The sequence below is a fragment of the Camellia sinensis genome, chromosome 5 (assembly GCF_055761805.1).
Source record: "Camellia sinensis isolate YWXY chromosome 5, ASM5576180v1, whole genome shotgun sequence".
Classification (NCBI taxonomy): Eukaryota; Viridiplantae; Streptophyta; class Magnoliopsida; order Ericales; family Theaceae; genus Camellia; species Camellia sinensis.
In genome coordinates, this window is record NC_138965.1 from 85,402,588 (window position 1) to 85,413,452 (window position 10,865).

The window sequence follows — 10,865 nt, forward strand, 5'->3', positions numbered from 1 at the left end:
ACCAACAAGAACTTCAAGCATATTCTGCAGAAGATGGTGGAAACCTACAGGGACTGGCCAGATAAGCTATCATTTGCTCTTTGTAGCTATCGGACTTCAATTCGAACTTCTACTGGGGCAACTCCGTATTCCTTGGTCTATGGGATGGAGCATGTTCTGCCTATCGAAGTTGAGGTTCCGTCGTTGCGGGTTATGGCCGAGTGCCAGATGGTTGAGGTAGATTGACAGCAAAGCAGGTTCGAAGAACTCATGCAGTTTTACGAGAGAAGACTGAAAGCACTGTATCACGTCCAGGGTTATCAACGAAGAATTGCCAGGGATTTCAACAAGAAGGTTAAGTCCAGGAATTTAAAAGAGGGGAATCTAGTGCTCAAAGACAACCGAACTCCCATCCACGACCCTAGGGACAAGTTCAGACCTAATTGGACTGGTCCCTATATTATCAAGTCTATCTGGTCGGGTGGAGCTGTCATTCTAGTAGACCTAGATGGCCTTGAGTTCTCCCAGCCGATCAACATGGACAAGTTGAAGAAATACTATCCCTGAGTGGCTCGCTAGGCCGAAAACCCGAAAGGGTGACCTAGGCAAAAGTTAGAGCAAGAAAAATTTGAAATAATAAAAACTGAGCTCGCAAGGTTAAAAACCCAGAAAGGGCAGCCTTGGAAAAAGTTAGAGCGCAAAAGAAGAGTGTTAATACATGAGTGAACCTGAACCAAACTACGTAAGGCTTGATTCCCATCTTTGAGATACGTAGGCAACTTCATTCCAAAGTTCAGCCATAAACGCTTCCAAATCGACTTTGTCCATGTGATCATGTTGGTCATTTTTGTCTATTCTGCATTCAAGAGCTCGGTTATGATCTCCAGTGCAGTGCTGTTCAGACTAGGGGCAACTTTCCAGTTGCTCGATTCGGGGTTGTGCAGCTCAGACCATTTTTGGACCAAACGGAAAATTTTCATCATCGACAACCTTCAATTACATTGATTTCAGTACAGAGTTCTCCTACTCTTAAATACAAAATGAAGTTGCTTTTTATTACATTCACAAGAAAACTTGAAAGTACTGCTTAGAGTAAATAAACTGGAGGCATAGTCAGGTGTTCCTGCGTCCCCTCCCAGAGCTTGTGGAAACCTCTGATGCCAAAGTAGGCCCGCCCTGCGCCTCTTTATCAAGCTAAGCTATGCGCTCATCAGAGAGGGTGCAACTGAAAGTGGGAGCGGGGGCTAGCTGTGCGCCTCGGACTAGAAATGCGGTAGGGTACTCTATCCCCTCTTCGGGGAAAATCTGATCACGTCAAAATTGGTGCCGGAATGGGAAGTAAAAGACACAGTGTGTCAGGCCAATCAGCTGAATGCCCAGCTGGTGAGACATGATGTAGCTCATCACCGACAGATTAAGCCAGGGGCAGTGCCAAGCAATCTTGACAGTGGATAGACTGCACATCCATTCGCACGACCATCCCTCATCTGGGGCATCAACTAGTCGTTGCCGGAAGAAACAGCCACGAGCTGAATATGCGGGGCATGAGTCCACCACTCTCAACTTGTCCATCAACCATATCTGGAGAGGGATGAAAAATGAGAGGTTAAAGAATAAAGAGGTGTGCGTGGAGAGAAAAGTGAGAAAAGGGTTTTGAGAGAAAAACAGAGCCTGAGGGTCGAGTGATGTGAGAAATATATGTGAGATAGGGTGGGAAACATTGCCTATAGCAGTAGTGGACTCCCTGTGAACCTAGCCGTCTCTCGGTGGTAAAAAGCATCCAAACCCATCAATGTCTTAGCTAGTGTCATGGAAATGCAGCTCTTGCCCTCTTTTAAGCCTTGAGCAACCTCGATCAAACAGACGCTAGAACCTCCGGAGCCTAGAGCAAGCAAGAAATGAGACAACATGCACAAGCAAAGCGCATGTCGCCGAAAACCCTGCCAGTGATGATCGCCGCGGTCACTGGCATTAGAAAATTGATGAATCAAGCTCGGAAGGTCCAGCTCTCCATCGCGAATCAAAGACCGTGCGTCATGCAAAGTAAGCCCACACATCCATCCTAGAGCTTGGACATGGCCAAAACGGAATTGGGGCAAGATCTCTTCATCGCACTGAGATTCCATCAAAGTTTGGAAATCTTCAAAAGTGGGGCACACCTCTTGTCCGCCAAAGCTAAAAACATGTGTTACCGGATTCCAACACCTAGCCACGGCATGGAGGAACAGAAAACGCAGCGGGGTGCGACTCAGTATGAATAGTGCATTTATTTTGAAACCCCCAAAATTTAACTTTTCTGATCCATCTAAGCTTGCAATCCAATTGGTGAGGTTTCGGGCAAGAAGTGCTTCCATTTGGGGGCAAAAATGGAGTTGAAATGAAGAAACCACAAAGATGGAACCTTCATAGAAGATAAGGAAATGAGTGGAGGACAGATGTCGACGTTTCGGAGGTTCTGCCATCGATGGCCGGTGGCAGCACATGGATAGCGACAGTGGCTCATGAATGGCCGGCAGGGGCACATTGACGGCCAACAGAGGAGATTGATGGCCTGCATGCCATTCCCCATAGCCAGCAGTCCCTCTGTGGTGCTCAGTGACCTCTTGAGTGAAGATCTAGTTGTTTTTAGAAGTTGTATTCTGTTATCGGCATCTTTCAGGGTCTTGTTTTAGTTCCTTCCAGGCTTGACCATGTCTGTTTAAGTTGTAACTATTTAGCTTTGCTTATCGAGTTGTATGTACTTTGTTTATCGAGTTGTATGCACTTTACTTATCGAGTTATGGCATTTTGCTTATCAGGTGGCACTTGTGCTATTTATCGAGTTGTCTTGTTCCTTTCAGTTGTTAGTTGGTTCACTACCTGACTAAGAGCATTACAATTTGACTGTGCGGTTTTCAAACCAAAAATCAATCTCATTTTCATATTGTGAGATGCGATGCGATGCTTAGAATGTAAAATGCAACACTTGTGAACCAAAAAAAACTATTTTCATTCCCATCATGCTTTCTTTTTGCAAAAGCGTATAAAGTTTTCAAGAAAATAAAACTGCCCAAGGCTGTACAATGTGCAAAAATTACCAGTAAAAAGAGAAAAATAAAGCAAAAGTGTCTGAGCTGATGCCATCTATCTCAAGATCGAGAGGCCCTCTTCATCCTTTTCCTCAGACGAGCGGCCTCTGGAGCACTGTCACCATCGGCACCGTTGTCCAAAGCTGAACCAGAGCCCTCCTCAGTCTCTCCAGCCTCATCCCCAGCAGAACCTGAGTCGACGTCGCCATCTCCATCGTCAAAGGACCCTGAATGTGCACTCGCCACCTCAGTCTCCTCGCTCGTCTCATCGTCATCATCGCCCAGAACGGGCTCTGAAGGGCCACTCCCACTACGGGTGCCTCTAGCTCTACCTTGACTGTGTGTCTAAGCCTGTCTCTCTCTCCTCTCTACTGCTGGGAGAGGCGCTAAAGGTTCTGCCTCTGCTCCTGCTGGGGCGTATGATGGGGCTGGCATCTCGAAAGGAATCTCAAAAGGCCAATTTACAAGAAAACATTAATTTATGTATATGTGATGCAAAAGATGATGTGCCGTGAGCAGTAAATGATTGTAGATGATGTGTTGTGAGCAGTGGATGACTGCAGTGTATTTGTTGTGAACAGTGGATGATTGTAGTGTATTTGTTGTGAACAGTGGATGATTGTAGATGATTTGCTGTGAACAGTGGATGATTACAGTGTATGTACCGTGAACAGTGGATGATTGCAGTGTATGTATGCTGTGGGCAGTGTGTAGAAGTAATATATTGATGCAGTGCTTTGGTGCAATGTGCCTAATCGATGTAGTGTGGAACAGTTGAAGTGCTAATGTGTTGGCATAAAAACTTTGTGGCATGAAGTGCGAATTGAAGAGATTACCAGGATCCTGTAGAGGCTGAGCAAATCCAGGCTCGTCTGTACCATGACTGTCAAGGAAGCCACGAGCTCGAGGGCCTGCCCTATGTACTTAATTGGTGCCTGGAAGCGCATTGAAGGGATCAGTACTCCATACAGCATACTTGAATTGAAGTAAATGTGCAAAATTGCAAAAATGTAAAGTTTGGTACATACCGGAGTCGGGCCTCGAACCCCGACAAGTGCATGACCGGCTGGTGCAGGCTCGATGGGGATCTGGCTTGTCTGCCCAAAACGCCTCAGATGAGTCACTATAGTAGGTGGCTCTGGCCATCCAGTCTCCGGCCTCGCCTCAGGATCCCTCCTTCTGCGAGATCTGGTCGCTCTGCCTCTCCCTCTCGCAGCTGGAGCTCTAACTCTCTTACCTCCGTGAATGTCGGTCAGCGGTGGCATCAGATGCGTTTGAATGAAGGTCGTGTAGTCGCCCTCCGTGCAGAAAAGATTTGCATCTAGTCCTACCATAAACTCGATCAACTACTCCTCAGAAAGCCTGTGTGTCTCTCTCATAAATGGGAGAGGTGCCATCGGTATGAACTGGGCAGGCAAGCTCAAGGTCTGGCGCATAGAGCGCTCGCTCAAGAACCAGCCACGACAGATCGGTTCCTCAAGAAGGATCTGATAGCAAGCCAGGACCCTAGCGGTCTCATATTCAAATCTGGCCCCTGACGGTATCACGTCCCATGGCTGCCATGCAATCTGAAGATAAGAAAATGAACCGATGATTAGTCTTTATCATTTGACTACTGTGTGTATCAAACTAATTAAAAAGAAGCATTACTATGTTTTGGGTTACCTCACGTGCCATGACCGTGTCAAAATATTGTTGGAAGAACATGAAGTTCTCCCAGGTCCTACGACGGAGCAGGCCATCATACACCCGAGAGAACGGGACCGTCGCTGAGGTCTCCACTATGGGCTCTGGGGCAAGAACTGGGAAGTATGCGTACACCCATAGTTGTAAGGAAAATGTGATCAATATAGTGTATGAGCAAACTACAGAAAATGCAAAAAGCTGAGTGCAGTACAACGCATAGAAGGTGCAAGTTTAGAGCAGAGATTAGACTTTGTGTGTGCAGTGTGTAGTATGCAGTGTGCGGTGTGAGCGTGTACAGAAAATGCAAAGCAGAAAGCATACAGTGTATGAGCAGATACAGAAAAATGCAGAATAGAGAGTACATGCGTTGCACAAATGTGAAGCAGGAAATGCTAAGAGAAAATGTAAAGTGAAGAATGGGGAACTAAGCTGTGTACCTCCCAAGCTCGCCAGTAGCCGCCGATCAAGGTCCCGCACATCCGGGAGGTCGAGCTTATGTACCTGTAGAGAGTGTGAGACCAACTCTGCCCTAGTCGTAGAATAGGACTCGCTGCAGCACCACCAATGCACTCAAAAAGTACAAACCGATGGTATTCCACCTGTTCGAGAACAAGGTGGTACCAAAGAGGAACATAAGAAAGCCTCTGGCGTACTGCTCGATCTGCTAAACAGTCTCAGGATCGACTCCTCTGAACTGCTCCTCAAACTATCTGTATCGAACCATACATGCCCGAAGTGTCAATGGTTGTGCCCCAAGTAGTGCAGCCCATGCGGCCTCCCACTCTCCCATGTCAGGATCGAGGGGGATCAGATCACCTCCTACGCCTAAGCTAGTGATCATGGCAAAGTCGTAAGGAGTCATCGTCATCTTCCCCGCAAAGGAGAAGTGGAAGGAGTTGGTGGTATCCCACCACCTCTCCACAAGAGCCCCTAAGAGAGGGTGACTCGCTGTGATCCGTGTCAAACTGGAGCAAAACAGACCAAAGCCGGTCCCGTCGACGATGTCACTGACCCTAGCTGGAAACTCCTCTTACCAATCCCGAGTAGTAGTGGTACCGTGGCCTCGAAAGGAGCGAGATCCATCCTGTGTTAATGCATGTGATGCAATTAAATCAAGCAATGAAAGCACAAGTGAAAGTATAGTTGAAAGCAGAGCAGTGATGTACAGTTGAATATGAAGCAGCAATGTATGAAATACAGTTAGGCCAAGGCATGTGATGCAATCAAATCAAAACAATACAAGAAATGCAACGGCTAAAGATGGTATTGTAGAAAAGTGAAGTTTGTACCTCTACAGCTATGGCCGACAAGTGAGACATGGGCACTCTCAGTAAGAGGTCGTCTGGTACGTCCTCGGCAAAATCAGTGAAGGCCTTGATGCTTCCCGCAACAGGTATAACGTGCGTCTCAGGGTGATACCTCATCTGATCAAATGGGCGAATGCTCGGCGGTAGTGGCTTGGGCTCAACCGCAGGCTCGGCCTCGAAGTCCGCTGCAAACTCCGCTGGAGGTAGTGCGGGGAAGCCCCCGTCATGTGGGATATCGTCAACCATCTGAAATAGATGCAAAAAGATGCAAAAATGAGGAAAAATGAAGAAAATGGTGAAACTTTGTACAAGTTAAACCCTAGGAGAGTGAAAAAATCAAAGAAAGTTGAAAACCCGAGAAAAGTGTACTAACCTTTGAAGAAACTCGAGGGGAATCAACCTTGAATGGTGGAAATGATGGAAAAGGCGTCGAAATCAAATTCTGATCGGTTCAAATCGAAGAGAATGGAAGGGTTTTCGCGAAGAAAATGTTTCTAGGGTGTTGAGAAACACGTAGAATGCACGGATTTAGAGAGAAGGTACACCTAGCGAGCAAGAGGAAGGTATTTCGTGCAAGGGTTGGTGATGAAATGAAGTGTTTTTGCCTCTACTTAAAGAGCCACAGGTCAAAGGACAATTATGCCCCAAGCTGCCATCAATAGCCGGCAGTGGCACATCGATGGCCAGCAATGTACAATTAATGGCCGGCAGTGGCCATTGATGGCCGGCAGGGGGTCGGTAGGTTCCTCTGATGGCCGACAGGCCTCCACCAGCTTCCTTTGCCTCTTTTACCTTGATATGTGTCCTTGGGTTCCAAGAAATGCAAGGAGTGCTCAAAATTTGATTTAAAATGCCTCCGCGGAAACCCGAAATCATGTTCTCGGTGTGCGGTCGTCATCGCCCATCAACCCGCACAAGGTGTATCCTTTTAATGTGTCGCGACTCTTCCGGGAGGTAAACCAGAAGTGGTCTTCAACTTGTCTTTATCGAGCATGCTTTTGTTGTCACATAGCATTTGCATGTTCTATTAAAGATGCATTCTTATTCTTGCATTGTTATGCACCTTTTTACTTGCATTGTTATGCACGTTTCATTTGCATTATTATGCACCCTTTTCCTTGCATTGTTATGCACCTCTTCACTTGCATTGTTATGCACGTTCCACTTGCATTGTTATGCACCGCTCCACTTGCATTCTTATGCACCGTTCTATTTGCATTGTTATGCACCTCTTCACTTGCATTGTTATGCACGTTCCACTTGCATTGTTATGCACGTCTCACTTGCGTTGTTATGCATCGTCTCACTTGCATTATTATGCATCGATTCACTTGCATTGTTATGCACGCCTCTCGTGCATTGTTATGCACCGTTTCATGTGCGCATTGTATATGCACACGTTTATCTCGTATTGAAATTATATCTTGATGTAACGTTAAGCATGTGTTTCTATTGTATTGTACCTGTCAAAGTTTCTCTTTTGTGCAGGCACGATATTGTATGTACGGTTCATTTGAAGTTGGCACAACCAGACGATGTTGTATGTGTTTCAGTTGGAGGAGCTCCAGGTAAGATCATTCCTGCCCCTCTCGAACTCTCTCGTTGGTTAGAAACATTCAGGTACCCTTGATGTTTACCCTACCCCCCTCCAGTTCTTCTCTTGCGTTTGACACGCATTTGGTTATCCAATCTCCTCTCGCGTTTGACATGCGTTTGGACGTACCTTTCTCCTCTCGCGTTTGACACGCGTTTGGTTATCCTTTCTCCTCTCGTGTTTGACATGCGTTTGGACATACCTTTCTCCTCTCGCATTTGACATGTGTTTGGACGTACCTTTCTCCTCTCGCGTTTGACATGCGTTTGGACGTACCTTTTTCCTCTCGTGTTTGACACGCGTTTGGTTATCCTTTCTCCTCTCGCATTTGACACACATTTGGATGTCCTTCCCCTTTTGCGTTTGATACGCTAGGAGGTGTTTCATTTGAGATTTTGGGTGTTCCCAATAGTCACTTTTAATCTTTCCGTTAAGATTGCATAATTCTCTTACATCCTTTTTGTTGAAATGTATGAGACCGCTGTAACTTGTCAGTTTGCTTAAATTGTTGTATTTATTTTGCATAAATGCTTCATTACAGCTCGCTTTGCATAATCATAAGTTATTCTCTTGCATCATGCATGCCAATTGCATTTTGCCCCAGCCTGCGGGTGCACCTCTATATTGCTATATTGAATGTTTGTCTGAGTCTTTGGCCTTGTAAAAAATGGGTCGTCTCTGGGCTTTGACATTCACTCCCGTCATTTCATGACTTTCGAGTTCTGTTAAAGAGGGGCAACTGTAGACACCCCATTTTTGACCGTCCTCAAGACTCGGATGTTCTTGTAGGTTCATCCAGTAACATGTTTGATTGCTCGTTGAGTGTTCGACTTTCGCGGCAAGATGTTCCAGGTTTGATCCTTCCAAACTCCATTTCCATTCTGTCTCATTTTTGGACCATGAATTGGTCTTTGCTTTGTGATGTCCTTGTTGGGATGCCGGCCATGGGTTAGGTCCTATCGGCCATCAATGAGGCACTGTCGGCCACCGCTGATAGCCGTCAGCCACCTTGTTTCAGCAGATATTTTGTTAAATATTTTGGGCCAGCTGTGGCTCACTGAGCCATCCTCCATACACGTGTATGGATGGATGGAGGCAGATTTAAGCTTGTCAATCAATCTTTCACTTGCATTGCTTATATAAGGGGAAGGGCTTCCCCCTTATTGAGGGTTCAGAAATTTGAGAGCTGGAAAATCTCTCTCTCTCTCTCTCTAGAGTTCTCACTCTCTCTCTCTATATTGTGCTCAATTGTGCCTAAAGTGTATTTTTTCTTCATACTTTTGCAAAGCAACACCTAGTGAAACACCATTACCTTGTTGCTAAGGCGCTTATGGGTTTTGTTTGGATTCAAAAAGCTAGTTTTAGCTCAGAGAAGTTGTTGTTTCAGAGTTGTGCTTCAAAGGTGAGTGTCTTCCCTCTTTACGCTTTATTTTGATCAAGTGTTTGGCCACCTTTGCAAGTTGTTTTAGACCTAGCCTTCAGCTACAAAAACCTTTGTTTTTGAGTATTAAAAATGGTGGTTTAAAGTGTTTTTGGAGTTGGGGGTGTTTCACCCCCTTGCATGCCTTATTTGTTAAGCTTGTGAGCCATCCTTTGAAGCCTTTGTGCTGGCCTTTGCATGGTCTTTCTACCACTAAAACTCAGAGAAATTTCAGTGGTGGAAAGGTGATTTTGAGGTCCAAAATGAGAGGGGGTGGCCCCCCCTTCTCTTGTCTTGTTTGCTTGCCTTGTTGGCCTCATACATGAGTATGTGTTTCTACTCTGTTGTGACTTAGCTTAAGCATGATTTTGTGACTTTTTGGACCTGCCATAGCTCTGTTTTTGGTTGGTTTGGTCATTGGTTGCTTGCACCTTATACTTGTAGTGTAATCCTACTTGTGGGTCTAACATGCTTCATGCTTTAGTTCATCATTATAGCATGTGTTAGCTTTGCTCCAGCACATTTTTGCCACTAATTTAGCATGCTTTAGGACTGTTTTGAGTGATCTTGGTCCTTTGAGCATTGCTTAGTGTGGCTATGGTCCAAGTGCCTTAGCTAGTCTTGAGTTTAGAGCACCTTAGCATGCTATATTTGTGATGGTTGCATGTTTGGCATCATTAAGCATGTAATTTTAGACGATATACATGTGTCATGTTCTCACTTTTTTCACTCCTTGAGAGCTTATGAGAGTTATGCTTTTGTGCTGTATTTGTGAGCTACCAAAGGAGCATGATTTTCTACTCTTTTGAGCCTTAGTTCGAGCATGTTTTGCCACTGATTTAATATGGTATAACTCTATTTCCGGTTGGCTTGGTTGCCCCTTGCATGCTTCTTGCACTTGTAGTGCAATTTTGTTCACTAGCCTAGTGTATTTGGTGTTTTAGCTTATTGATCTAGCATGTGTGTGCTCTACCCCAGCACTGTTTTGGCTATGTTTTAGCATGCTTTAGGTCTTATTTGAGTGGTTTTGGTCATGCATGCTTGGCTTTGCATAGCTATAGTCATTTGGCTTTGCTAGTCTTGCACTTTGAGACCTCTAGTATGTCATATTTGAGCTTTTTGCATGGCATGGTATCATTTGGCATGTTATTTCAGACCATTTATGTGGACGCGCCCCGAGGGCCTTGCTACCACAGTTCGGACTCAAATTGTCACGGTTCTTAATCTGATCTCACAGTGTGCAATATGAGGTTGATAAATCACCAAAGAGTCCAAATCTGGCAAATCGTTTTGGAAAACTGATTTTAAGAAAGAAGTGCCAAACATGGACTGCTTTGCTAGATATAGAGTCGCCACCTAAATGCTTTATTTTGGGAGAATTTAGGAAACCCTGACTCGTGCCTAAGGCCACGTGTTCGTCATCACCAAAGTTGCCTCGGCTCGGGAACTTGGGTACGATTGGGGAAGGTCATCTATGAGCACCCCCACTCGCCCGATCCGAAGATCGGCCTGTACTAAGCATGATATTATTGAGTTTTGAAAAACATATGTATTCTTATTCCGGTTAATTAGCTAGAATTACTATGTGATGCGCATAACACACAAGTATAGACTAGATTACCTAATTTTGAACAAAGCATTACATATCCATTTGTTAGGAAATGGTTCGAAGTTTGCTACTCGCAAGTAGGCTAAAATGCGGATTTGATGAATTGTTCCAATTCAAGTAATCCAACCTTCACCCATAGCCATTCAGGTAGTGATATCACATTAGCAATTAGCTTCATGGCAAGCATGCTGTCATGTTAACA